This window comes from Ambystoma mexicanum, chromosome 12 (assembly GCF_040938575.1).
Source record: "Ambystoma mexicanum isolate Mex_15411 chromosome 12, UKY_AmexF1_1, whole genome shotgun sequence".
Classification (NCBI taxonomy): Eukaryota; Metazoa; Chordata; class Amphibia; order Caudata; family Ambystomatidae; genus Ambystoma; species Ambystoma mexicanum.
Genome location: NC_090936.1, coordinates 897,160,638 through 897,188,472, shown reverse-complemented (window position 1 = coordinate 897,188,472; position 27,835 = coordinate 897,160,638). Strand labels below are relative to the sequence as shown.

Genomic DNA, 27,835 nt, shown 5'->3' with positions numbered 1-27,835 from the left:
ACTTTTTAAAATCAAGGTGATTGGTCCATGCATTAAGCCATGGACGGGCCACTTGCCTCTTATGATCCCAGCCCTTCTGCTTCAGACACAATACTAGATCGAAAAATCCCATTATATGCTTGTTTAAAACATTCCCAATAATCACGGCAGGAAGTTAACAAGCATAACTTTAACTTTAGATATTAAAGAATACATACAATTAACATCTGTTTATTACATTCCAGTATTGGTCAAGATGGCGTATTGCATGCTGGTGAAAATGGCACAAATTAAGTAAATCAATGAGCTTAAAGTAGCACTATGCAGTAATTATAGCACATTTAACTGGTGGTATTTCATTGTACAGGTGGAGAAAAGAAAGCATAAACAGATCTAATTTACAAGTTTGACTAAGAACATGCATTGATTGCGTTGGCAAAAAAAAGACAGATCACTAGATATGATAATTAATACATGTGGTTTAGGGTTATTTTACAATTTGTGGGCCCTATGGCCATCCCTCAACTTCTAAAGACCCTACTCCATACCCCAGACTCCATACCACCAGTTAGTTCTATCGATTACTGGCCCCTACTGTCTACTGCCACTTGCACTATAGATGTTGAGCTAAAATTAAGATGTCTAGACTCTCTGGGGCTTACTAACGCAGCATATCCTTTTATTTGTCTTGGTTTTGCGCTTATTGTTTAGTTCCATATATTTATTTAATTTTTCATAAGCATAGCATAACAGTCAGTTACAGAATAGTATAAAACATTCATATACGAACATTAAAGAAAACCATAACTGAAAATCCTTATGCATTCCGGAATAGTCAACTAAGCAATAAATTGTACACAACTGAACAACAAAAAAATGTACGACCCCCCCTCAAGACAAAACATAAAAAGAAACATCAATACACATACACCACAAAATATCCAACAATCAGTAAACTCAACCACCTTTCATACAAATATCCAACATCCAGTCAACCATACAACTCATTTCAATATATCTCTCTGTCATATCCTTTCTTTTTTTTTTTAACCTTTTTTTATTAAACAGCTTGGCAGCAGAACACAGGCGAACAATACACAGGGTAAGCACAAGGTAGGAACAGTTAAACCAATACAGGCAGTGCATCTAGCATTAACATTTTCCATCAAAGATGCATACAGTGCAAATGCAGTATGAGAGAGCCCTTGGCTCAGGATGAATCACCCGCATGGGTGGGTGTAGTAGTTGGGGAAGTTGTATCAGGTGTCGCATTTAGATCTGACATATAGGAGCGAAACTGGATCCAGACATCCCTAGGCCTCGAGTGGACTGGTTGTAGACAGGTCCATGCCTCCTCAGTGTCTGAGGCCCATGTGAGAGCTCTGAGCCATTGCGCATGTGTGGGGGGTGCGGGGGGAAGCCAGCAAAGCAGAATGGCTCGTACCACAAGGAGCATGCAAAGGCCGGCCAGTTTCCTGGAGTTTCGGGGTAGCTCTGGAAAGTCATGGAATAGGCCCTTCATTGGGGAGGGGTCGATAGATTGATCGAGTATAGCAGATACAGTTGTGAACACCGTCTACCAAAATTGGGAGAGGCGGGGGCAATCCCAGATCATGTGCATATAGTCGGCGCCATCCTGCCCACACCTGGGGCATCTCGGGGAGTGATCCCCAAACATACGATGCAACCTGCTCGGGGTATAATGAAACCTATGCAACACCTTTAATTGAATCAATTTAAAACGGGAATTGAAAGATACCTGGTGTATATTGGCGCACATGTGGGTCCCGCGATTGTCTGTCACCTCCAGCCCGAGTTCCTCCTCCCACGCCCGCCTTAGCCCAGTGAAATTCTGAGTGGTTCTGGATTGCATTATTGTGTATAGCCTAGATATTATCCCTCTAGTGGGTGTGGGGGAAGCCAGTTCTTCGATAGCAGGATCATCTGGTGGCATTGCCGGAAACATGGGGTAGTTTCTTTTAAGGGTTTTACGTAAAGCTGAATAATGAAGCCATGCACTCGGGCCACTCCTCAAGGGCAGCGGCAGGTCGGGCCATTCAACAAAGCTACCCTGCTCGAATACGTCACGGAGCAACTCGTATCCCGCCTCAGCCCATCTGCGCGCAGTCGACGGCGGAACTTGTGGGATCCCAGGGAGAAAGTTCCACACGGGGAGATTGCCATGAAATGGATGAGGAGTATCTAACAATTTCCACGTTTTCATTAGCGCCAGGGAGGTGCAGGTCACCGGATCAAGTGTATCCCGTGCAAAAGGAATGGGCTGTATCACCAGGGAGCGGATGTCTCAGTCGCTGACCGCCAGCCTTTCAAGTCTAACATGTGGAGGAGGGTCTGCTGTGTTAAACCAGTAAGACATGTATTGGATTTGGGAGACCAACCAGTATTTAAGAAAATCGGGGGCCCCAAATCCGCCATCAGCCATCGGGGTGGACAGGGTCCCGGGCTTGAGCCTGACCGCGCCCGAATACCACAGAAAAGAGTTGGTACTGCGTATCAATGCTTGGAAGAAACCCTCGCCCGGCCACAGGGGGACGTTGGTGAACCTGTATAGTAGTTGGGGTAATACTATCACTTTTAATAACCCTATTCTACCCGCCAGGGAGAGCAGCAATTTGCTCCATGCTAGAATCTTAGTTGCCAGATGTGCAAGGTAGTTTTGATAGTTCTCCTCAAGGGTCGTCTCAAACTGACGTGTTATTTCAATCCCCAGATATGAGAACTTCGATGGCGCCCACAGAAACCCCATAGTATCAGGGGGGGAAGGGTGCATTCCGTGAGCGGAAAGAGCGTAGACTTTGTGCAGTTCACCTTGAGGCCTGAGATGTACCCGAAGTGGATAACATCTTTCAATATCGGGGGTAAATTAGTGGAGGGGGATCGCACAAAAAGGAGTGCATCATCAGCGTAGAGGGATACAATATCGGCTCGACCCGCCGAGCGAAGCCCTCTGTGCGAGTGAAGTTGTCGAAGCATGTCAGCGAAAGGTTCTTTCGCTAAAGCGAAGATCAGGGGGGAGAACGGACAGCCCTGTCTCGTGCCCTTGGCAATATTAAAGCATGGGGAGCATCTGTCCTCCGTGCAGACACTGGCCACAGGCCCTGAGTAAAGTACCTTGACCCAGGAGCGAAACACCGGCCCGAATTTGCATTGTTCGAGCACCCGCCAGAGGTACCTCCAAGAAACGAACGCCTTCTGCATGTCGAGGGTTGCAGCGACCGCCTGCACATTGGGGCTGATCCTGCTGATTATATTAAAGAGCCGTCTAATGTTCAGAGCGGTGGAGCGGCCTGGAATGAACCCCGTCTGGTCCGGGTGTATAATGGATGGCATACAGGGAGCAAGCCTGGTTGCTAACATTTTAGCAAAAATGTTTGTGTCACAGTTTATGAGGGAAAGTGGGCGATATGAGCTGCACTGAGTGGCAGGTTTACGCAGTACTGTAATTGTGGCTTCGCGGAGTGATGGGGGGAGTGTGCCTGCCTCTACCGATTCCTCCCAGAGAGCTAGTAAGTGAGGGAGTAAGAGAGTCTTATAACATTTATAGAATTCGACCGGGATGCCATCAGAGCCGGGGGCCTTCCCCGAGGAGAGAGAGTCTATGGCCTCCGTAAACTCTTCAGGGGTGAGTGGACAATCAAGGGAACCAGCGGTCTCGGGAGAGAGGACTGTTCGGGGAGAGCCGTAAGATAGGAGTCCACCTCTGCCTCCGTGGCCTCGTCCGAATTGGAGTATAGGGCTTTGTAAAAAGCGAAGAACTCCGAGTTGGTGTCCTGTGACGTGGTAGCTAAGGAGCCATTCGATCGGACAATCCCAGGTATATGTGGAGCACCCAGCTCATGACGGACGAGTCTAGCAAGGAAGCGACCAGGGCGCTCGCCCTCTCCGTATCTCCTCGCCAGGCCGGGGCTATCTAGGAATTTTTGTTCCTGTTCCGCCAGGGATCGAAAAACGTCCAGCTCTACTCCTATAGCTGCAAGGGTCGCAGGGGTTGAGGACCGCGAGCACTGGGCCTCCAGGGTTGACAGTTTGGTTTCGCTGACAGCGATATCCCTTCGAATTGTTCTAAGTATGCCACTCTCTTTGGACAGTGCTATGCCCCTAATATATGCCTTAAAGGCCCCCCCATAGGGTGGCCTGGGAGGACACTGAGTCCTTGTTTATTTCGAAGCACTCCTCAATGGCTAGCTCGAGCTCCGATCTGAACAGAGGGTCAAGGAGAGGATGAGGTTTCATCCTCCAGCGTCTGGTACGGTCACTGCCCAGTCCCCAGCCCATGGTGATGGTCACCGGGGAGTGGTCAGATAGGGTCCTAGGGAGGATCGTTAATTGTACCACATTTTTGATCAATACATCAGAGACCACCCACCTATCGATTCGGGAATAGGAATCATGGACTGAAGAGTAAAAGGAATAGACACGGGAATCAAGGTAGAGCAGTCTCCATGCATCTACAGCCGCAAGGCGGGGGAGGGACGACAGTGTAGCATAGGCTGCCCTGGTAAGTTGGCGGGGCCTGGACCCAGATCTGTCAAGGTCTGTATCAAAAATGGTGTTGAAGTCCCCCCTCCCCAGAGGATAGGAACCAAAGGGAAACCATCTAGGAGAGATGCGAGGTGTGTGAAGAACTCCGGGTCATCTGTGTTGGGGCCATAGATGTTCAGCAAGATCACCTCCCTATTCTGGAGTGTTGCATGGAGAAGTACATATCTACCCTGGGGGTCTATTTGTGAAGAAATTAGTGTAAATTTAAGACTCTTATGAATAATAGTCATAACCCCACGACTTTGAGTGGAAAAGTTGGTGAAGTATCTCTGGGGGCCCCAGATTCTAGCAAATCTCAAACAATGTTCAGACCGCGCATGTGTCTCTTGTAAGAACAGGATCTTGGATCCATGCCGTTCCACGTGCAGCTATATCTGTCTCATTTTTTTAAAATTGCCCAGTCCCCTCACATTCCAGCTCATGAAGGTTAGATTGTCCTCCGTCAGAGGAGCGGTGACGCTCATATCGCCGGGATAATGTCCAGTGGGCCGATGCTGCAGCCTTGTAGCCCCATTAACATAGCATTACCCTGCGGTCCGCCCTCGCTGCCAGCGCCAAACCTTTTTATAACAAAACACCCATCCCCACCCACCCCCACCCACATCACTCCCCCAACACGAGGAATGACAACCCCAAAACCCCTTAACCCAATCCAAACCAGTGGCATCAACGCCTGGGGGCCTGTGGGCCGGACTGATGACGCCGCTCTGGGCCTGTGGCAGATCCAGCTAGATCATGGTGCCTACAATGATGCTACGGACGCGAGTTGAAAACTATAATTGGCACAATTTACCTTGGCACAGTCATGTGGAGTAATCCAAATGACAATTGTTGAGAAGTACAAGTGTGGTATATTCTTGGTGTCGGGGGAAAGCCGGTGTCGGCGCCCCCCCAACGGGCACTCCGAGTAGTTGTAGCAGAATAGCTGGGGAGGAAGGTCAACCTGGGAAATGATCGTTGATAAACCTTGAGGCCTCCTCCGGAATCGTGAAGAACGACACCTGATTGTTGTGCTCCACTCGTAGTTTAGCGGGGTATAACATGGAGTATTTGACTCCGTGATCCCTAAGCCTCCTTTTCACCGCCAAGAAAGTCTTGCGCTCCCGCTGGACAGCCACTGAGAAGTCAGGGTATAGGTGTATCCTTGCTCCGTCCAGTAGAAGTTCACCTTTGAGTCTTGCGGCTCTAAGGAGGGCATCACGGTCCCGGAAGTTAAGGACACGAGCTATAATGGGTCGCGAAGGTGCACCTGGCTTGGGTTTAGGCATCAGGGCCCGGTGCGCCCGCTCTATAGCAAACTGCAGAGAGAGCTTCGGTGAATCCAGAAGCGACAGTAATGTGCGTTCCACAAAGTCTTCCATCGGCTCTCCGATGCCACTCTCAGGGACCCCAATGATACGGAGGTTGTTACGCCTCGAGCGAGATTCCAAGTCCTCATTTTTCTTCTCCACCTTAAGGACGCGGTTAGATAGAGCCGTGACCTCCGAACGCAGCGCCCCCAGATCCTCCTCGGCGGAGCTCACCCTGGTTTCGACCTCCAGCACTCGACTGTCAGTCCTCTCAATGTGGGCCTTGATAGAGGCGATAGTGCCATTCATGTCATCTAACTTCGAGTGGAGCGTGGTAAACCCCTCAAGGATAAAGTCCATCATGTTCTGAGATTCTGAGGTAGCAAGGGATGAGGTAGGGGCAGGGGCTTGCTCGGAGGCCTCCTCAGCAGGGCCGACCGGAGTCTTCGTGAACATGTTTATGGAGCTCTGTTTTTTCCCAGTACCTTTAGACATTGTGGCGGTGATGTGACTCAGGAGAGAGGAAGGAGAGCCGATGGTGTCCCTCGCCTCCACGGACAGGAATAACGAGGTGCAGCCCCCAGGGGATCAAGGCCTCAATGGCAGAGGCTGGCAGGGTGCAACCCAAGCAGCGCCGGGGAGTCCGAAGTCAGATAACGTGGAACATGGGGGATCCTAGCAGGCCGCGGCCAGGCCGCCAGGGGTCTGGGCCCCTCCAAGTGCCGGCAAGGATCTAGTGCGGTCTGCGAGAGGGTCCCAGCACGTCACTCGGCGGGAGCAGGTCGTCCTCTATTGGGTGCGGATGGTTGGTGACCCCCGCGGAGCAACGCATCAATTTGTCCCTCTCTCCGCTTCAGGGAGGCCAGGGGTTAGCAGCAAGCCCAAACCCCACGTTCCATACGGGCACCAAGTGTCCGGAAACCCAGTCCACGACAGCGGGGGAGCGCAGCACCTGGCGTCCGTTGGTGTGCCGCAGCTCTACCCCGGGCGCTGGAATCTCGTTGGAGGGGGGGACCCAGCGGGGGAGACAGCAGGGTGAGGGCCGATATAGGAGTCGATAAGGGCCTGAGTTGGGGCCGCCTGGCTTGGGCGCGGGCCCAAGCAATCCCGTGGTTCGCTCCCGGTCACCGACTCAGAGGTGTTCCACCACCACTCGGGCCTCCACGGGGGTGGTTGGGTGCTACGGTACCGAAGGCCTGGACCGTCTGGCTCTCCTCGAGTGCCGGATTTCGGCACGCAGATTCGCAGGCGATGGGGGATGGTCGCGGCAGTTCCCGATTACAGGGTTACCGGCGCTGATTTTCTTCGGGATTTGGACCAGTTGGTCCCTGGTCCAGCAGCTCGCGAATCGTAGCAGTCTGATGATACAAGTTGTAAATCGTAAATGCCCAAGATCAGGATCGAGCGATCTGCCTGCCACGGAGCTCACGTTTCAGGCGGCCATCTTGTTCGGCGCACAACAGCGCCCCCCTGTCATATCCTTTCTATCAAACAACACCATCTCAAAACCAGATAAAACCTGTAGTTCATAGATCCAGTCCTCCACCTGTGGCCTTTTCCACATCTTCCAGACCTTCATTATTTATTTCACTGGCACCACCAATGACGTATATAACAATTATTAGCCCGAGCCACAGCACATCTACTATTCCTCAATAACAGCAGTGCTGGCAATGGCAAGCGAGGAAATGACATACTTATAACCACATCCACCTTATCCAAAATCTCTTTCCAATAATCACGCACCCTCACACATTCCCACAACATATGTAACAAAGTACCCACTCCCGAACCGCAGCCCCAGCACATATCATCCATCAATCCCAACTTATACATGCATACTGGTGTCCAGTATAACCGCCCCACTACCTTCTGATGTAGTAACCTCAAGTTCAAGTCCAGCTTTGCTTTATATCCTGCTCTCAATACAAACTCCCAATGATCGGTTGTGACCTCGCATTACTATTCCGTTTCCCACTCATGACGTAACTTATCCCAGCGCTCAACATATACTGGTGGCACAGGCAAAACCATACGCAGTGGGTTGTTAAAGACAGTACATAAACTAGGCCTCTTCTCCAGTGGAGATTGTAACAAACTTAATCTGTGCTTTAATAACCTCCTGGGTATTCTATATCTTTCATGTTCCTGCAATCCCCAAATGAAACTTGTGCTTCAATCCAGTGTGTGAGAAACCAGAAGGTGTCACACTAGTCCCCGGGGATCTGTCATCCGGGTGGCCAGGACACAGCCATCGCTTTTGGATCCAGGTCCTGAGGGTGGACCAGTGCAGGAGGATCACCTGGGTGAGGGGTCGTCAGGGAATGGGAGTGAGACATGGGATGGTGAGATGCGGTATCTCCTTCCCTGTAACACCTTTACCCCATTCTACCTTGTAGGATATTTAGTTACTGTACCCCATCCCCTTACAACACAAACACTTTCTCACGGACAGCCCGCTCTAAGGGAAAACAGACCAACACCCGAGCCGTGTACCTGACATGTCCCAATACTATGGTCAGGAGAGGCCAGGCAATTATCACACTCACACATGGCTTCCATTACACTTCCCCACTCGGATAAAAGGCGGTGCACAAGAGCACACTCTGAGCGAGGTAAAGCACACAAGAAAACAGCAGTTCCAAGATGGCAGTTTAACGAGAGGAGAAAGACAGCGAACAGAAGGGGATTGCAAGGACGGAAGTTCCCTTTGATTTTTTTTCGACACTTTCACAAAACCTCAAGAACAGAAAGTGTAAGACAAGGAATCCAGGCTGAAGAATCCTGCATTGTGTGTCAGAGATACCCTGGGCCCTCCCGTGTCATTAATCAAGGCCGGAAAAAGTGCCAGCTGCCATGGTACTGTCCTTGGCTCCAAGAACAAAGCAACGTCACTGAAATCAATACATGACCGGTCTGTGTTGAAGCCAAGGTTGCAAGCAGCAACATTGTATGGCGAGCGATGGAACTAACATTTTTAAAACGTGTGTGATAAGAGACGCAAATGAAGTTAAACTGCTGATGAGTGACTGAACTTTAAAGCAAGCTATGGTACCTTTGACTGAGCACCCACGCAGCGCCAGACCACTCTATCGAAGGTCTCTGTAAGGTACGCAACTGGGAAGTGATAAAAGTAGTTAAAGTAGATCCGAGGCCAGCAGAGGGAGATCAATTGAAAGAGAACAAATAAATGTGAATCAAAGTGGTCCTGCAACAGGTAAAGAAAGTTTGGGAAAGCATATGGATTTGGTCTGAGCCCGACAGAGGGAGATCAAGTGAAAGCCTTGTGTTAAAGTGGAACTGAGCCTGGCGGAGGGGGGTCTGGGGGTGAATCGAAAATCACCCAAGAAGAAGAATCCCGAGGAGAAAGGAACTTTTGAATGTTTGTTTGTCGCATCAGGCCCTCTGAAGTAAAAGACTTTGAATGGTAAACAGACTGACATAGAAGGCCCTGATACTAAGATTTTTACTGCATCCTCATGCTAGAGAAGCCAGAGACTGTGCTAAGCTTGAGTGTGCCGCCTTGTCTCATGCTGAAAATGTGGGGGAACGGAAGGCAACGGCTTAAATGTCCTGACATATAATTTCTTGACATATCATTTCTTGAACACTTTTCTTTTGCATAACATTGTTTCCCACACTATTTTGTATTTAGAAGTAAGGATTGGCTATAGGTTTATTAGTATAGAACCTTTTATATCGACAGACTCGAATAGGACTGCACTATTATTGTTTGATGGTAGTAGCGTGCTCCCATCTTTAGATTTAGGATTAGATGGGCGCTTTTCAAACCCAGTTGAAGTTCAATAAACACCCTTGTACTGTTCTCAAATACCTGTGTACTATTTTCAAATGTATCTGACTTACTGTTTGATACCATGCCTTCCTTGCAAGTGGAACTTATCACATTTTTATTCCTGAATACATCACCAATTTTCAGAATCCCTTCAAGATCCAACTCTGCCAATGCAATTTTTTATTATAAATCTGAAACGCTGGATTAAGCCATAAAGAGGCATCATAGTTTACCCACCAGACTTGTTCATTGTCTTCAAACCATGAGACGAACACCACATGTAACGCTTCAACTGAAGGCAAGATGTTGCATCCACATGCCCTTTTTAAAAAAAAATAAACTTTATCTAAAGAATAGGGGCGCGTAATCTCTCTCTCCAACTCCACCCTATGAGGCACTGCATTTTCCAATGAACCAAAGTAATAAGCTGACTTTTTTTACATAAGCCATTGCCAATATTTCTGCAGGTTAGGATAGCCAAACCCACTTTCATCCACAGCTCCTGACAAAATGAATTTAGGAATCTTGGGTTTCTTCCAACTACCCCACAGCAATCGCTGAAAAATTATGTCTATCCTCTGTACATTTGTCTTTGTAAATCTCAGTGACAAAGACTGTATGACATAAAGCACCTTAGGGAGTAGCGCCATTTTAAACGTATTAACCTTTGCTCAAATACCCAACTGCAGTCCCTGGATACTTCACATGTTGATCTGCCCACCTACAATCCCAAGTGTTAAAATGCTCCCATGTACAGACAGCTAGGAGATAATGGAAAAACTTCAGTCTTGTCCCAATTTATCTTGCGACCAGATAATCGCCCAACCTCATCAAAAATCCTCTTCAGTAATATACTTCCCTCTCTAGGTTCGGACAGTAATACAACCATATCATAAGCATAGACAATAATTTAAAATCATGCCACCCAACATGTAAACCCAAATAGACGCTTTCTTCTTTATTCTTGCTGCAAGTGGTTCCAAAGCTACATTAAAAAGAAATGAAGAGGGGACAACCTTGTCTGTTACCCTGCAAGATGGTAATTTCTTTTAAAAGTACACCATTCAACCAAACTTTAGTCTTTGACCCAAAATGTAAACAATATATTGCATCTGTAAAAACTTCACCAAACCCCATCTCCCTCATTGTACGCTCCAAAAAAGTCCACATCACTCGGTCAAAAGCCTTTTCTGCATCCAGGAAAACCATTGCAGCACCATCTGTTAGGTTCTTTTGTAGTCCCAAAAGCCCAATCAATATTCTAACATTATCATAACCAAAACACTGCCGTATAAACTCAGATCGAGATAGATGAATGATCTCCCCTATACATCTATCCAGCCTGTTTGTCAAGAACTTCATAAAATAATTTCAGGTCAACATTAAGTATCGCTATTGGACGGTAATTACCACATTTCGTATGATCCTTGCCAGGTTTTAAGATCAAAGTAATTAGAGCTTCCCGCATTGATGGACACAATTCGCCACCTTCGAGTATAAAATTGAACAATTCACACAATAAAGGGGTCAACTGACTCTGAAAGTCTTTATAAAGTTCTCCTGGCAACCCATCTAACTCTAGTGATTTACCAATCAGTAATTGAGATATAGCTGTTAAAACTTCTGTATCCGTGATCCTCACCTCGAAGGCCATTTTACTTTAACGAGTCAGCTTTGGTAAATCAATCATTTAAAAGAGGCTATGGTGAGACAGGCATGGTATGGTATCAAGAGAGACGCAGACTCAAAATGATTCAGTTTAAAACCTTTATTTACTAAGGTTTCTGGGTTGGTGGAATGCCTGACTGGCCGTAACTCTAAAGGGATGATTCCCTTAATTGATGTTTCTAATAGCCGTCGTTGTCTAATAGCCCAAAATAAAAGTCTGTGTCTAAACCTATGCCTGCCCTCACACTTTACAAAAATGTGATAGGGAAGTCTTTTGAAAAAGTAAAATAGTGATTCTACAAAATGGTAAAAACCAAAGTAGGTTTCAGGTGGTCTTCTCATCAGGTGCAATATGGTCAGTATCAAACAGATGGGATGACCCAACAGGGCTGTTTGTAAGACCTTCACAGGTTCCTTACAGTGATTTCAAATGTCTTCTGTGTCTTTTGAGTTTCTTGGAGTCCCCTTCCCAACTTGTTCACTATCCTCAATAAGCCCCTCAGGGTTCCTTCCTCCAAGTTCAGGGCTCTTTCAGCTTTCAAAACAAAAAGTCTGTCGCACTTCCTTTTTAGTTTCTCAGGGCGTCCTTCCTCAAACCTAGGCCCCTCTAGTTTCAAACACCAATTCAGCTAATCAGGATGTACCTTTTCCTTATATATCTTCTGCCTTATATGCCAACCCATGCCATGGGGTAGAATTAGAGGCTTTCAAAAATGCCAGGCTCGTTACATTTCCTCAGCGCAGCCACTATGACCCTCTTGCCTCTCTCTTTGTTCTCTGTACTTTTCCCTTTTCTCATGCACTTTGGCGCTGTACTTTATTCCTGCTGTTTTGTGCCTCTTGCATGATTCTTTCAATCTTTCGTGCACTTCTGCACTTGTTTCTTTCTTTCAGGGTCACTTGCAAGGTTCTTACACTGCCTTTTCCTTTTGTGCCTCTTGCACCTTTTCCATGGGCTGTTGGCCCTCTTCACACAAGGATTACTTCGTTACCTGACTTCTTTCTTGCTTGTCCACCCCTAGGGTCAGGATTCAAAAGCAATCCCTTCCTGGTCACCTGAATGGAAGATCCTGAGGGAGTGGATAGTAGAATACCGTCAGGTTTCTCACATAATCCATGTCTTGTTCTTGCAGAGAGTTCTTTTCCTCATACAAAGTCTCATAAAACAACCGAAAATACTCACATATTTCTGAATTCTTCATTACCAGTACCCCAATATCATTTTTCAACCCTTTGACCAAGGCCATTTCTGCCATGTTCTTGAGTTTGCTCGGCAGTAACCTACCAAACTTATCTCTTCCTTCCCTAGTCCGCCGTATCTTTATTCTCTGGAAAGTAAACCTCTATGAATGCAGCAAGAGGCACCACCAATTCCTGATCCTTCAGAATGCCTATTTTCATTCTCCACCTATTGTAATTACCTTTTCGTTGCTCCAAACCTATCACCAGCTCTACTAATACATGATCCGAAATACCTCTTTCTCAAATCAATGTACCCTCCATCGTTTCTACAACTCTGTTATTAAAAATAAATCGATCCCTGGGGGGCGCTGTTGCGCACGACGCCGAATGCAGCCTCGCGCGTGAGCTCTGATGGAGACCCAGGGTCTTGGACATCAAACCTGCGAAAAAATGCCTTGTTTTCAACCATAATAGGCAAGCAGGCGTGAGAAGTGCCAGTGTGTACGGAGGCAAAAAATTGCAAAGATTGGCGGAAGAAAACTTTAGATAAGAGCAATTGTCTGCACAACATGAAATGGCCTGCAGTGAACAATGCACCGAGCCCGCGCAGGCTCCTCCCGCTGGGAGGCCTCGTATGATTCGGCAGCAGGGCTCAGAAACCTCTTCGAGGCCCACCACCCAGCAACCACAGACGGAATCGGAATCCCCCGTCAGGACGCAGCAGGCATCCAATTCCACTGGGCAGAACAAAAGTGGCGTGAAGCCACCCGATCTCTACCAACCGAACGGAGGAACATGAAGGCGACAAACTAAACCTCAGAACAGCCGTGCCGGAGTCAGCTCTCCGGCCCCTCAACTGAAGGCAGACATACGATTAGGCAAATGTCTCGTGGCGGTAAGCGGGAGAGGTGGGAAGAATAAACAACGGCCGTGGGAGTACTGTAACATAAGGGAACCAGCACTACCCCTACGTGAAGTATACGGACAAGACCCCAGTTCCTCGTGATATAAACATTAATGAACCTGGGCCACCGGTGGGGACGCAGACACGTGGCACCCCGACGAGGCTCACTGAATTCGGGGTGAACCAGGAACACATACCGCTCAACACGTTGGGGAGACAACACTGCTCTCTAGGCGCGCAGGCAGAACTATAAATCTCCCCCACCAGCTCCCTCTGAACACCGCCGCTGGGCATCACACTGGTTCCCCAGCGGAGGTGGAAACACACGCCCCAACAATGAGCAACGAGCTTCTGAGGCGAGAGGAGTGAGGTCAGAGACGGTATACGAAACAAAATCCCTCATGGTGCCTGCGCACTAAGAAGTTGCGCAGTAGTTACATTTTCAAAGCAGAACACATGTGGAAATGTATCTGAAGTCTGAAGACACTCGGGAAGCGAACAACGAGGACAACAGAGCTTCCACTACACAGAGTGGACCGCATCATTTGGAAAGGCCACAAAGACTACTGGCAAATGTGGCCACAAGGCAAACGGTAGCAAACAAGAATACTTGGCCCAAGTGCCGCTTGCACAGCCCATCACGCTACACCAAGTCACAGACAATCACATTTTGCTGCATGAAGGAGTAGGGAACCGTTACTACATAGAACCAAAAAGCAGCCCTCCATGGAGTAAAACAAAGCACAAAATCAACTGGACAAGGGGGAATCTCATACCCATTCACCTGACTAACAACAATTGCTTCCTGGGAAGGCACAGCAGGCACCCATAGACCGGAAAACACACATAGACCGCACACAACTACCAGGTGCTAAGTCTTGGCCATGGTGGTCGTGAGGGTCACCTGGATGGTCACAGCACCAATTAAGATTTTGGCTACGCTGATGGTACTTTATGGGATAGGATGACAGCTTAACTTGCAGCTAAAAACAGACTCCCAGTGCACAAAGGCACCTACTAGATACCGGACCAACCTGAACATGTGTACGCCAGGCATGGACCATGCAGCTGAAATACCAACAACACAGAGAGGAAGATGTTGCGCTCCTGAAAATCGGCTGCTATATACTTAACATATCATAGGTATACTATAGAATTCCTAGAGGAGCCCACTCCAAAAAAAGTGGGGCCATGGACAAATTCACAAAATCAACCCCCAAGGAGACTACAACAGGAGGGAAAGGTGCGACCGGCCCAGAAGAACCTCACATGCCGACATCAGTAGTGATGGGTTGACAAGGCGTTTTTAAGACAATGCAACAAGCCTTCGCAGCCATCAATGATAAACTTGATGGCATCACTACCAACGTTGCAACAATCCGCAACCAACTTGAGAAAGCCACAAAACGAATAACAGAAGCAGAGACCAGAATCGGCACGAATGAAGACACCCTTGAAGCATTACAGGCCACTGTCACCAACATGGCCAAGGATCTGGGCACGGTCAAACTTAAATGTGAGGAGTTGGAAGCAAGGTCACGCCATAATAACATACGGATAGTGGGTGTGCCGAGGACGCACTGAAAGGACCGATGTAACTAGCGGTGGAGGAGCTGTTGAGGGAACTGCTTGGCGGATGGTCAGCAATGTTTGTGGTCGAGCAAGCACACAGGCTCTACACCCCAAGCCGGGTGCATATCCTAGATCAATCATTGCAAGACTCATGAACTACAGAGACAGGGACCTGGTATTAAGAGCTGCAAGAGACAAACAAGAATTAAAGAAGGGATCCAGCGTAATACGTATATTACCCGACTACACCATGGCAGTACAGCAGGAGCGAAGAACATTCACAGGAGTTAAAAAGATGCTAAGAGAACGGAAGATTCCCTACGACATGCTCTACTCAGCCAGATTGCGGATGTAATATAACAACAAGACATACTTTTTTACTTTCCCAGAGGAGGCGACCACTTTTGTCGAAACACACATACCACTACCTGACAAACAGACACCTGGATGCGACGAAGGGAGTGAGTGACGCCCCGAGCACTCGACTGCACAAGAGCTGCATTGATGTCCATGGCGAGTGCCCCCATCAGACGGAGGGGAAAATAAACACTGGACAACACCGTCAACAAATTGACAATTCATAATGAACCACCAGAATAGAGTATACTGGCGGAATTCATCATATACACTGGTAACGTAAAATATGATCAGAAGCTGGGGAAGATAAGTTAATGACTTACTGCCCGGACCCTGGTCTCCACAGAGGCGGCCACCCCGAATGCGAGTGCATAGTTTAGTTGAATGGGTTAGAGAGGGGGGAAGGGTGGTATCGCAGAGGTAAACATAGTTGAAGTTTGTGGAACTATGAGGGAGGGGCTGGAGTTCGGGGGAGAATGTTGGGGAGTTAATGTTAAAACACTGCACAGAAAACGAGCGATAAATTACTATATTAATGACATGGGAATTTGGCGCGCTGTTGTGGAAGCCCTGTGTGAAAGGTCTGTTTTGTGACTGACTTTCTGTGAAGTGCTCTGCGGATTTCACTATGGCACTTGAAATTGTGGCAAAAAATCTTCTAAGTCACTAAATCCCGCCCATCTATCCCACAATCCTTTATCATCCACAGCGCTCATGCTTTTGTGGAAGCCCTTTGTGAAAGGGCTGTTTTGTGGCTTTTTAGTGCTGGGAAGGGCAGGTGAACTATTACTATCTTACTGTGTTTCAGCTATACCCAAATTTCGTCACTGTCTATGCCTTCTTAACCTTTTCAATCTGAGTAATGCAGACTTAGCATCAGTTACGAACGTCCCCTTGACTGTTGGAGAAATCATTACATTCTTGTACGTATGCAAAGCTTTCATCGCGTGGCCTTGTACACATAAAATCGACATGCCTTCCAAGTTAGAAACACTCAGATTAATCGAGCGACTAAAGCGGACTCCATTCAAAGACAGGAACGCCTTGTGACCATTTAAGGATTTGTCACCTATGTCGAGGAGCAGGGCGTACTCGGCATCTGCTGACATTCACTCATTTTACTTGACTGAAATAAGCAGAACATCTGCAAACATTGAAATCATGACCGAGCAGTCTAAAGCAAAAGCATCTATGTATGTAGAACCTTGTGGCACCAATCACGTGGTAGAAAAGCGTACTGATGTAAGTGATCATACAATGGCACTAGTAATTTCCACGTCATGTAGTGAGGATCAACTTACATTAAAAGCGGTGAGTGAATGCAGTAGTACCCCACTACCACAACCATCGCATTTGTGAAATAACGCTGTGCTGCACACTGAGAAGACGCTACCCTCTAGCATTGATGACTTATTTATACTGGACTCACCTAAACGCAGTAAGACAACTCAGGATGCCCCAAATCTTACTGAACTACCAACTGTTGAGTTAACTATAATTCCTGGGCCACATCATAAACTACCGGAGATCAATCAAATAATAATTGAACCCAGTGAGTCACCTGATGTACAATCAGTACCACATCTCGAATTACAACACATTGCAATCAAAAATGGAACCAATGAGCCCAAATCAGCTTGCTGCTTCACACTATTGCAATCCCCCATCATGTTCTCGACAGCTGTTCCCAATTCTTCTCCACTTTCAATAACGTTCTATGAACGTTCGCTTCAAAGAGGACCTTCAATTAACAAAACTCAATTGAGCTCTTCATTAACAAACTCTCGGTTGAAAACCACCTTAACATCAATGAAGTTAGCGCTAACAACGATGATTAAACTCTATTAGACAATCAATAGTAGACTAAATACACACTCAGATTGAATCCGAAACATCATACGGACGAAGTGCCTCGTCGGCTGAACCCTAAGTGGATTTTGACATTTTCTCCAAGCCAACTAAGGAATGCTTCAAAAAGGTCATTGCTCCTTCACATTTGAAGAAGACGAAAAACAACAAGACAGTGTCTATAGAACCCAAGCGGCTTCCAAACAATTTATAAAAAATGTAACTAAACCCAATAGGCAAAAATTAAATGCGAGTGAAGCGGTCCCTAAAAAATACGAAACAATCACGAGACAAAACAAATCAACCAAGAAAACGAATAAATTCAAATCGACATCTGAATCAGTGCATTAGCCATTAGATGATTTAATAGATACAATTGACAGAAAACAAACTTGCCCAGTTCTACTAACAAGGATACTTTAGTAAATGACGGATCCTCTCTTGTGAAGCAGGACTAACTGATCAATGAAGGAGCTTCCAAAATATTTGATCAAAGACTGACTGACATAGAAAGATGGATCCATCACTACTTTTCCAATTCAAACGCTGCTGTTTCTTCTCAACCACAAATGATAGCAAACCAAAGGCACTATGAAGAGAGTCTTCAACAGCAAAAAACAATGTCCAAAGCTAGACTGGATTTAAGCAGCAAAACTATTCTAAAACCGAATGGATCAAACAATACCCACTTCCATACGCTAATCATACAATGTCGGTCAGACTCAGATGAAAAATACGATCTCAATCGGACATCTGTACTGAATATCTTCTCGGAAATACCTGCTTTAAAGGACCTTTCAAAATCTGGTATCGATCTAGTGGAGTTTCTCCATGAGACGGACTTAACTGTTGCAAGATTATGGATTTGCTCGGGTGCCATGTTAAATCTAATCTGGCAAGCAAGACCATTAATATCCGACATGGGCTTCACATTGTTATATGAGTCGTACGAAAAATACAATGCTGCTCTCCCTAAAACCAGAAACTTCATCAATACCAGTCAACCTAGCATCTTGCAACATTCTGCTGGAAGAAGACCAATAAATCTGACACATAAACAGTCTGGATATATTCCAAACAAATGTCATCCCCAAATAGAGACACGATGCTCCTCCACCTTATAACAACGAACGTTAGAGATCAAACTCTAAAACTCCTATCTTGGAATACCCAGGGACGCATGCACCTTTTTAATAACCAATGTAATGCCCTCGATAGCTTTGATATCATAATCCCTCAAGAGACGTGGTTGACAACAATTCTGGTGTGGGACGATCATACTACAACAATAATTCCTGCTTTGACACAATCCAAAGGACAGCCAATGGCTGGATTACTTGCTGCAACTAAAAACTCCACGGGCATAATTCTGGAAAAATGGGCCAATTCAAACTCTCACATACAATTAGTCAGAACAATCATACATCAACACTGCATTGCACTTGTCAATCTGTACTGGAACCAACTAGCTATTAAAGATGACGTCTTCTTTAATGACATGGACTTGATATTAGATCTAATTGCATCTGATCAATCCATAACAACTACCATTGTAGCAGGCAACCTGAATTTACAAAGCTTATTTAATCCTAGACAACACCAAACTGTAAGAGCAAAAAGATGGATTAGTCTCAAGGACAAACGTCAAATGGTAATACTCAATGGTGCAGTGGAGGGAGACCTCCCAGCTCAATCAACGTGGCATCGCGAATTTCAACGAGCCACCATTGATTACATCTACACAGATCGCAAAATATTTCCACGTATTCATAGTTTCACAATCCAGAAACAAACCACAAGCGACCATGATCAGCTCGTAGTATCATGGAAATGGCTTATCCAAAAGAAATACACTACTGTTCAATACTACAGTGAAAAATTGAGCGTGAACAGCGTACAGAATCGACTACACTGGAACCCAGATTGTGAGCAGGACTTATACCAACTATTAAAATCTAATTCCGGCAACAAAAAGACCCGCTTAGCGAATGAAGAAGGATATATATATCGACTTTACAACTATTTCTAGAGGAAAGAAACTCCTCTTGCAAGCCCTTGCTTAAACACAAGTATAATTATGATTACGAATTTAAGCCGAGTAAAACGCAATTTCGGAGAGAGATACAAAAAATATGCTTAAAAAATGAAGATGGGATCCTAAAGGTCAAAGCAGTAAAATCGAAATACAAAAATTGGGTCGTAACCAGAAGATTGCACTTCCATCAGCAAGATGGGGAAACAATGCTTCGAGTACTAGCCTCTAAAAACTCTGGGGCAATATGGCATCTGCTTAATGGTGTCTCTTCAACATCTAAATCATTGGTGCAAATAAAAGCAGTCACAGAGCAAAGCTGGATTGCATACTTTACAGCTCTTTACTCCAACAGAAATGAGAAGATCTATAACAACTGTCTTGCACTTTTAAATCCTCCACTTATATTTGACATTGATGACATCAAGAATTACATCGCTAAACTAAGCCTTTCAAGTGCCCCAGGCCCTGACTGTTTGTCCAACAGAGACCTAAAAGCACATCCGCAATACTGAGCCAAAATAATCCTTCTAATCTTCCAGGAAGTAATGACAACCCATCATATCCCAGCAACCTGCCGCAAATCAATAGTTGTCCCTATTCTGTAAAAAAAGGAATCACTAACAACCTGTTAGCTATCGACCGATAGCGCTATTTGATGCTGCGGGCAAACTATGTTCGAGATAAATTTTGAGAGATTTGACGCTTAGGATCAATCAGAATAAACGTTTTGACCCACATCAGACGGGCTTTATACCTGGTATGGGTACATTGATCAATCTTCTCACTATATCTGCCATCCAGCAACAGATTATCAAATCCAAGCAACCGATATTTACGGCTTATGTTTACTTCAAGTCAGCATTTGATTCGGTAAGCAGAAGTCACAAGTTCCACAAGTTGTCCAAAGCTGGATGCCCTAAGAACCTACTAAATGTAATCATCCAGCTACACACACAGACATCTATTTGTGTAAGAATAACACTAGGACTTTCAGGCCCTATACATACTAAACGTGGCCTGAAGCAAGGATGCGTTCTTGCATCCCTGATCTTCAATTTTTATATTGCTGACATGGGCAACTTGTTTAGCTCTATATCATCTGATCTGCTCCTCATGTCAAAAACTCCTATTGGTCTTCAAAAGCTCTGGAGAACTATGCAAATGGCAACTACTTGGAGATCAATGTTGACAAAACCAAAATTCTATCAAGTCATTCCATCACATGAAATAAAGCATGCAACTTTCTTTAAGTGGCGACTGAATGGAGATGAGCTTGAAATAAATCACCAATACAAATACTTAGGAACTAATGTCAACAACCACCTCAGCAATCAACCGTATATCCAGGACCTGGAAACAAAAATGCGAACAGCAATATCACAAGCTCTAATAATCCAATGCAAATTTGGAAAATTCTCTCGTTCATCTATCATAACATTCTACTTACAAAAAGTAACAGCAATAATTTTATACGGATCAGACACCAAATTTCCTAAAACAGAGCAGTTCTGGACAAAGCTAGAGGGAAAATTCTGGAAGAGGCTTTTAGGTATCCCAAAAAGTGCACCTATGTCAATAATAAGATAAGAATTAGGCTTGGCTTGTCTTTGTATGCAATGTATGGTTGGAAGATGCTGAGCCTGTACCGAAAACTTACCATGGCTCCAAAAATGGATCTTCTTGTAGACAAGTTAGCTACTTATATGCTCATGTCGGTTGCCAGTCAATTCGTCGAAAAAAATTGGTCGACCAGACAAATGGTCGAATCAAATTGGTCGAAAACCATTTCGTCGAATTTTTTTTTTTTTCTATTTTAACCCTTTTTTTTTTTTTTTTGGGGGGTCCCCCCCAACCCCCTTTTTTTCTCTAAAAACCCATTTTTTAACAAAACGAAAACCCAAAAAATAAATATATAAATAAAAAAAAAATTTCGACGAAATGGTTTTCGACCAAATTGCGTCGACCAAATTGCAGTCGACCAGTTTTTTTTCGACGAGTTGACTGGACACCCTCATGTCACACCACAATTTCCCTTCCAAATGGGGACTTCTTATAAACAAAGTAATGAAAGTGGCAGAAATAACAGCAGACACACTGGTCTCTAATCCGATGAAAGCTAAAAATAAATTGTGGCAAATAGATTGGATTTGGACTATAGACCAATGTAAGCAGTATATGATTTATAAAGACCTTCCATTTCTTGAGAAAGAATTTCGGTCTACCCAACAATATCTATTAAAATTCCCTGATCCACGATGTAGGCAGGTCTTTCCACGATACCGACTGAATTTAGTCAAAACCAAACAAATACAAGAGCGACGCTTCCAAATAATAGAACCATAGATCTACTGTCACTTCTGCCGCAATCAAACTTGCAAGGAGACTATGGAGCACTTATTAACTGAGTGCAGTACTTTGATAACCAAGCAAATACTGTTGTTCAGACCTTACTTTGATCAATATGAAATATTGTCTCCGCAAGACCTATGGATTAAATTAGATCATTAAAAATTAACTATGGTTCAAACAGCAATAGCTAAATGTATTGTCCAGCTAAATATAGAGGATTAGATACAATGTTCTGATTTGTAGGATACCACTGCTCTAGTTTGAGTCACTCCATTGTGATAGAGAACCAAGACTGAGACTAAAAATCATCACTCATTTATGCATGTATCCCCTCTATTAGACAATTCAAATGGCAATAATTGGTGAGCATAACAGATTTAACATATGTAATGATACTGAAATGAATTGCCAGAAAGTCAACATAAAGAATTAGACACAGTGCCCGATTGATGAATTATTTATGTAATAGGAACTTTTATATGAATGTTAACTTATAACAAGGTTGGAGTGTAAGAAATGTTACAAATGTAATGATGTGAAATAACTTGTTATTGAAACGTTGATTATCAACTAAATTAATAAATAATAAAAAAAATATGTGTGTGCCCGATAAACAATGGGGGGGGACACCATTATTACACATCATACTCCACCAGAGCATGTGGAGTCATGATATTAATACATAGATCATTACCATTTACCCGCTTTAACACAGTGGGCCTGATCACGACTTTGGTGGTAACGCCGGCGGTATTACCGCTGGCGGTATTAGCCCTACCACCGTACTCCCCGGCGCTAATAGCGCCGGATCACGAGTTTGGCGGTAATGTAATTCCCCATTCCCCATTGAGCCCATTCGGGAATGCCCCATTCCCCATTGGGCTCAATGGGGAAAAATTGCGCTCTTACCACCAGCGGATTTCACGCCGGCGGTAATAGTGCAAATTTTCGGCGGATTTCCCCCGAGCCAAGAGCTGGGGCGAAATCCACCAAGTCCTGATTTGGCGGACCCTTAAATCCAGCGGTAATAGCACGACCGCCGGATTTAAGGGTTACCGCCAAAGTCGTGATAAGGCCCAGTGTGTGACCCAGGTGGCACATATGTGGTAGTACACGGTAGACATGGCAATGAGGAAGTATTACTGCTAAATATATATGGCCCTAATATGGACGATCCAGAATATTATCAGGACGTCTTCCAGAAATGCGCCAGATACCCGATGGCCCAAGTCATACGTGGGGGTGACATTAACACTATATTGGATGTAGACCTGGACAGGATGTCCGTCACTCCCAGAACCCTAACAGGAGCTGCGGCACTATACATATGGTGGACTTGGGACTGAGGGACGCCTGGTGCACGCTGCACGGAAAACAGAAGGCATACTCCTACTACTCCACAGTTCATGACTTGCACTTTAGAATAGACCTCTGGCTGATCTCTCAAAGAATGTTAGGATGGGCCGGAAAGACCACTATACTCCCCAGGACCCTATCAGATCATTCACCGATAACACTGACCTTGGAAGTCCCAGAAAGCACCCCGCAGAAGGGCCCCATGGCGATTCAAAGCGACCGCATTGGCAGACCCATTATTTAAAACTAGCATGGCTAAACACATAACCAAATTCTTTGAGACTAATGATGGGTCGGTGCCCAAACAAGTAACGTTATGGCAGGCATTCAAGGTTTATATCAGGGTTGTAGCTATGTCCACAGAACTGGGCGTACTCCGTGATATTCGAAGTGAGCTGAAGAGGAAAGAGGCAACAATAGCCAGCCTACAGACGCAATACGCGACCAATCCCACAGCACAGACGGCAGCTGATATTAGAACACACTTAGATGAATTCCAGGAGGCGGCAGAGAGGGAAATACGTTACTTTGACAGGCCAGCTACAGCGAGAAGATATGGGGAACAAGAACGTCTGGGGAATCTACTAGCACATATGGTACGGGGAGAGAGAGGGAGCACGAATATCCTGTGTATAACCAGAGAAGACAGGACAGTGGTCAATAAGCAGGATGAGATTAGCACAATGTTTTATGACTTCTATGCTAAACTGTACTCCCCCCCCCTCCCCAAAGCAATGCTACAGACGAGGAGATTGATAATTACCTAAAAAAGATACCCACCACTCTTTTGTCTGGGGAAGCTTGCAATGCCTGAGATACCCCGTTGACAATAGATGAGATAAAAGTAGTTCTATAAAGAGTTTATAGAGATACTTGCACCCCTTTTCCACTCAATTTGGACCGAGACATTAGAGATCGGTGCACTACCAAGCACCACTCGCAAAGCGGTCAAAACATTACTCCTCAAACCAGGGAAACTGCCCAAAAGATTCTGTCCCTCAAACACTGATGCGAAAATATTTGCAAAATTACTAGCCACCCGATTAAACCCCTTAATGCCCCACATGGTGCATGATGACCAGGCTGGCTTTGCCCTAGGCAGATCCACGGCATCTAACATTAGGCAATGTTATAACATGGTAGCAAAAGTCTTGGGTGAACCCAAGAGAGCAGCAGTGGCCCTCGATATGCAAAAGGCGTTTGACACTGTACTGGCCTTTCTATTCAGAGTACTGCACAACTACGGATTCGGACTGAACTTCATCAAATGGTTTTGCATACTTTACAACCAACCATATGCTAGGGTATGCATTAATGGGATGTTGTCAAAGGACCTAGAAATGGTGGGAGTTACGAGACAATGTTGCCCTCTGCCCCCACTACTATTTGCTCTGGTAATAGAACCATTGGCAGACCTACTAAGGGCAAGACATAGTGGTGCCAGGATAGGTATAGCAGGCAAAACAGAGCTGATAACCCTCTACACAGATGAAATTATGCTATGTATAAGAGACCCCAAGAGATGCCTACGGAAGGTACTAAACGCTGTACACACATTCAGTGATTTCTCTGTTCTCCGGATTAACACAGCCAAATCCGAGATTTTCCTGCTGACAGCTGCAGCCGAAAAACCCAAAGAGCTGCTCAGACTTCAGAGGGCGCCTAAAAAGGTTAGATACCTAGGGGTGGAAATAGCACACACAGTGCAACAGGAATGTGCACTCAACTATGGGGAGTTAATAGAAGCACTCTGCGTCAAGCTGAATCGATGGAACCAATTCCCGATCTCACTAATGGGGCAACTAGCGCTGATCAAAATGATAATACTTCCCAAGTTGTTTTATTTGTTCAGCACAGTAGCAGTGTGGCCAGGTAGAACTAATCTCACAAAGATACATGGGGCGTGCTCAACGTTTTTGTATGCAAAGGTCAGGTGCGGGCAAGCTGGAAATGCCTTGCCATGCCATATGAAAAAGGGGGACTGTTGGCCCCTGACTTTGAATTGTACTACTTATATGCTGAAGCCTACTAAGCTAAGTACTGGGCAGACTAAGCCCGAGGATGTCCCCATCCTGCTGAAGATCTCCTGCAGAATGAGGTTGTTTAGCTGCCACTCGTAATTGTCCACTCCTAGTCTGCTGAGCCTGTCTGCCTCCAGGTCGGATTCCCCCAGAAAGTGGACGGCCCTGAGGTAGATGTTGTTCTCGAGAGCCCATTCCCACATGCTGACTGCCAGTCTGCAAAGTGGAGGGGACCTGGTGCCTCCCTGCTTCTTCCCATAGAACATGCTGGTCGAGTTGTCTGTCTGAATGAGGACGACCTTTCCTTCGATAATCGGAAGGAAATCTTTGAGTGCTAGCCAGATAGCCTTGAGTTCCAGTCAATTGATGTGGTACTCCTGCCGGGTCCATGTGCCATTGACGCAATGGTTGTCCAGGGTGGCCCCCCATCCCTCGAGAGAGGAGCCCGTAGTGATGGTGACCTGCGGGGTAGGTTGCCGGAAGGGCTTGGCTGTCCACAGGTTGCAGTCCCTGGACCACCATGTGAGGTCCGGGTGAAGAGAAGGAGGAACGATGATCATCTCTGCCTGAGAGCCCCGGGATATCAGGCCAACTAGGCTTCCATAGCCCATTGGATGGTCTCGGCCATCAAAGAAGCTTACGAGGCGCAGCATAAGCCATTGCCGGCCAACATGCACGCCCACGTGGTCAGAGCCAAGGCAACGGCCATCGCATTACAGAGGCATGTCCCCTGGAAAGTCATAAGTAGGGCAGCCGCATGGGCCACCCCTTCGGCTTTCTGCAAGCACTACTGTTTTGATGCTGGCTCTAGATCAGACGTGGCTTTCGGGCAGGTGGTTCTTAGAAACCTGTTTGCTTAAGGAGGGTTTCATCTCCACCCTGGGGCTACACTCAGTTATAATCGCCCATGCAGTATGGAGGAAAGGGGACAGGACGTAAGAGTAATTATAAGTTACTCACCGTAGTGACTAACCTACTCTTAGTCCCCTTTCCGCCATACGTCCCACCATCCTCCCCCTTAATAAAACTGGTGTCATTAGGCAATGTTAATCTAGTGTCGACCCTTCTATCGGGACTGAGGTGTGGCGGCGGAGTGAGGGCAGCGCATGCTCCCAGGGCCGCACCCCTGCGCGCCTCTACTTAAAGGGGAAGAAAGTTTTTTTTCTGGTGAAAAAGGTTATGTCTCCCGTCCCTTGGAAGGGACGCCCATGCAATATGGAGGAAAGGGGACGGTACGTAAGAGTATGAGTCATGAACTGATGAATACAAGCAATACGTTCTGTCCGTAGCATTTAGTCACCTCCACACATCGACTAAGTTCTTAACATTGGTATATCTAAACGGTCCAATCGATAGTCTGGAACACAGTTAAAATCAACACCAATAATGACTCTCCCACCCTGAAGGTTTGTCAATGAAGCTGACAAATCTTCAACTAAAATTCCCTCCTGGTGTACATGGTCCATGCACAGATCCAATTATAAATAATACCCATCAAATACGATATCTGCCAACAATATCCTGCCCTGCGCTTCCCTATACACTCCTTCAACAAATCGCATTTACCCACCCCTTGCGAATCAAGATACACATACATCTAGATTTTGAATTATAATTATTCAAAAGTTCCTGTTAATATTTCCCACTCATCAGGCAAATTTGAATATCTATTAAGTGTGTCTCTTGTAACAAAACCACATTGGCTCTAGCTCTCCAAATCCTAGCAAACACCTTCTTTCTTTTTTTTTGGGGCAATTCAGACCTTTCACGTTCCAGGTGACAAATGTAAATGGCCTCATTTAAAATCCAAATATCCTAAACACCTTTTCAGGTATCATTCTCAGCATACAACTGCTCATCATGAACTTGTCATGAATATGAATAGTCTGGTTTGAAATAATTATACCTGATTGAGTACAAAGACAGTCGGGTCACACCACGCCATACACCACACTAATAACAAAGACAAAGAAACACAACCCAGCACCACTGATCAGTTTCAAAAACACTACCACCCAGGACAATACGAGCAGCCAGTAAACTCCCCCTATTCTAACCAAAGGTTTGTATTCTTATTGGGATTGTGCCTTGGCATTGCTTTGTAGGATTCAACTGGATTCACTCACACCCACCTTCACTGTAAGCTTCCACTCTACCTACTTCCTCTCCCTTGACTCCTTATCACCAACCTTTTGTTCCTCAATATTTTTTCTCCTTTCTCCATCATTTGAAGTTAACTCGCCTCCACACACTAATACTGCGCTCCTAACCACTGCCACTCTCCTCTCGCCACTGCCACTCTCCCTCCTGCCACTCTTCTCCAGCCTCCTATTCCCAATACTCCACCCTCCAAAATACACAAACACCCGTCTTTTCCTTTGTATCAGTCAATTCACTTTCACTCCTTACATTACACCCTGTTCTACTCATGCGCCAAACAAACAGGCACACTCAAACTGCAGCACCACTTTCAGTCCTCAGCGAAAACCCCACCTGCTCAAACAGTCTCTGCCACAAGGAGCTACACTGTCCTTCCTCCTTCTGCTGGTCTCTTGGTCCACCTCCACTGCTGACCTTCCCCGAACAACCCACATTTCCTTTTTCCTGTGCCCTGCTTACATTTCCCTCCATCTATACTGACTGAACGGCTTTCGCCGTCCAATCTGGGCCGGTCTTCCCCTCCCAGGATGTGCATTTGTATGGGACATTATTCAAAAAGATGCTAAGCCCCACCCACTTTGTTTGCACTGTGTTGCCGGGAAATTGTAAGGGCATTGCGGAAAGTTCAATACTTAAGTTCGCATTGGGAAACATGATGTTAGTCTTCCCCAAGGTAAGTGGTTCGACAGGGTGGGTCTGGATCCCTTGCGTGAGTCTCTGATGGACTAGTGGGTTTTGTTTTTGCCCAGGGATGTT

At 45.8% G+C, this 27,835-nt stretch overlaps 1 protein-coding gene across 3 annotated transcripts in view; it reads right to left on the bottom strand.

Moving 5' to 3' along the window:
• The window catches only part of TBC1D15 (TBC1 domain family member 15), a 1,818,951-nt gene that overhangs the window by 424,145 nt on the left and 1,366,971 nt on the right, over window positions 1–27,835 (bottom strand). The gene's annotated exons all lie outside the window — the stretch shown is intronic.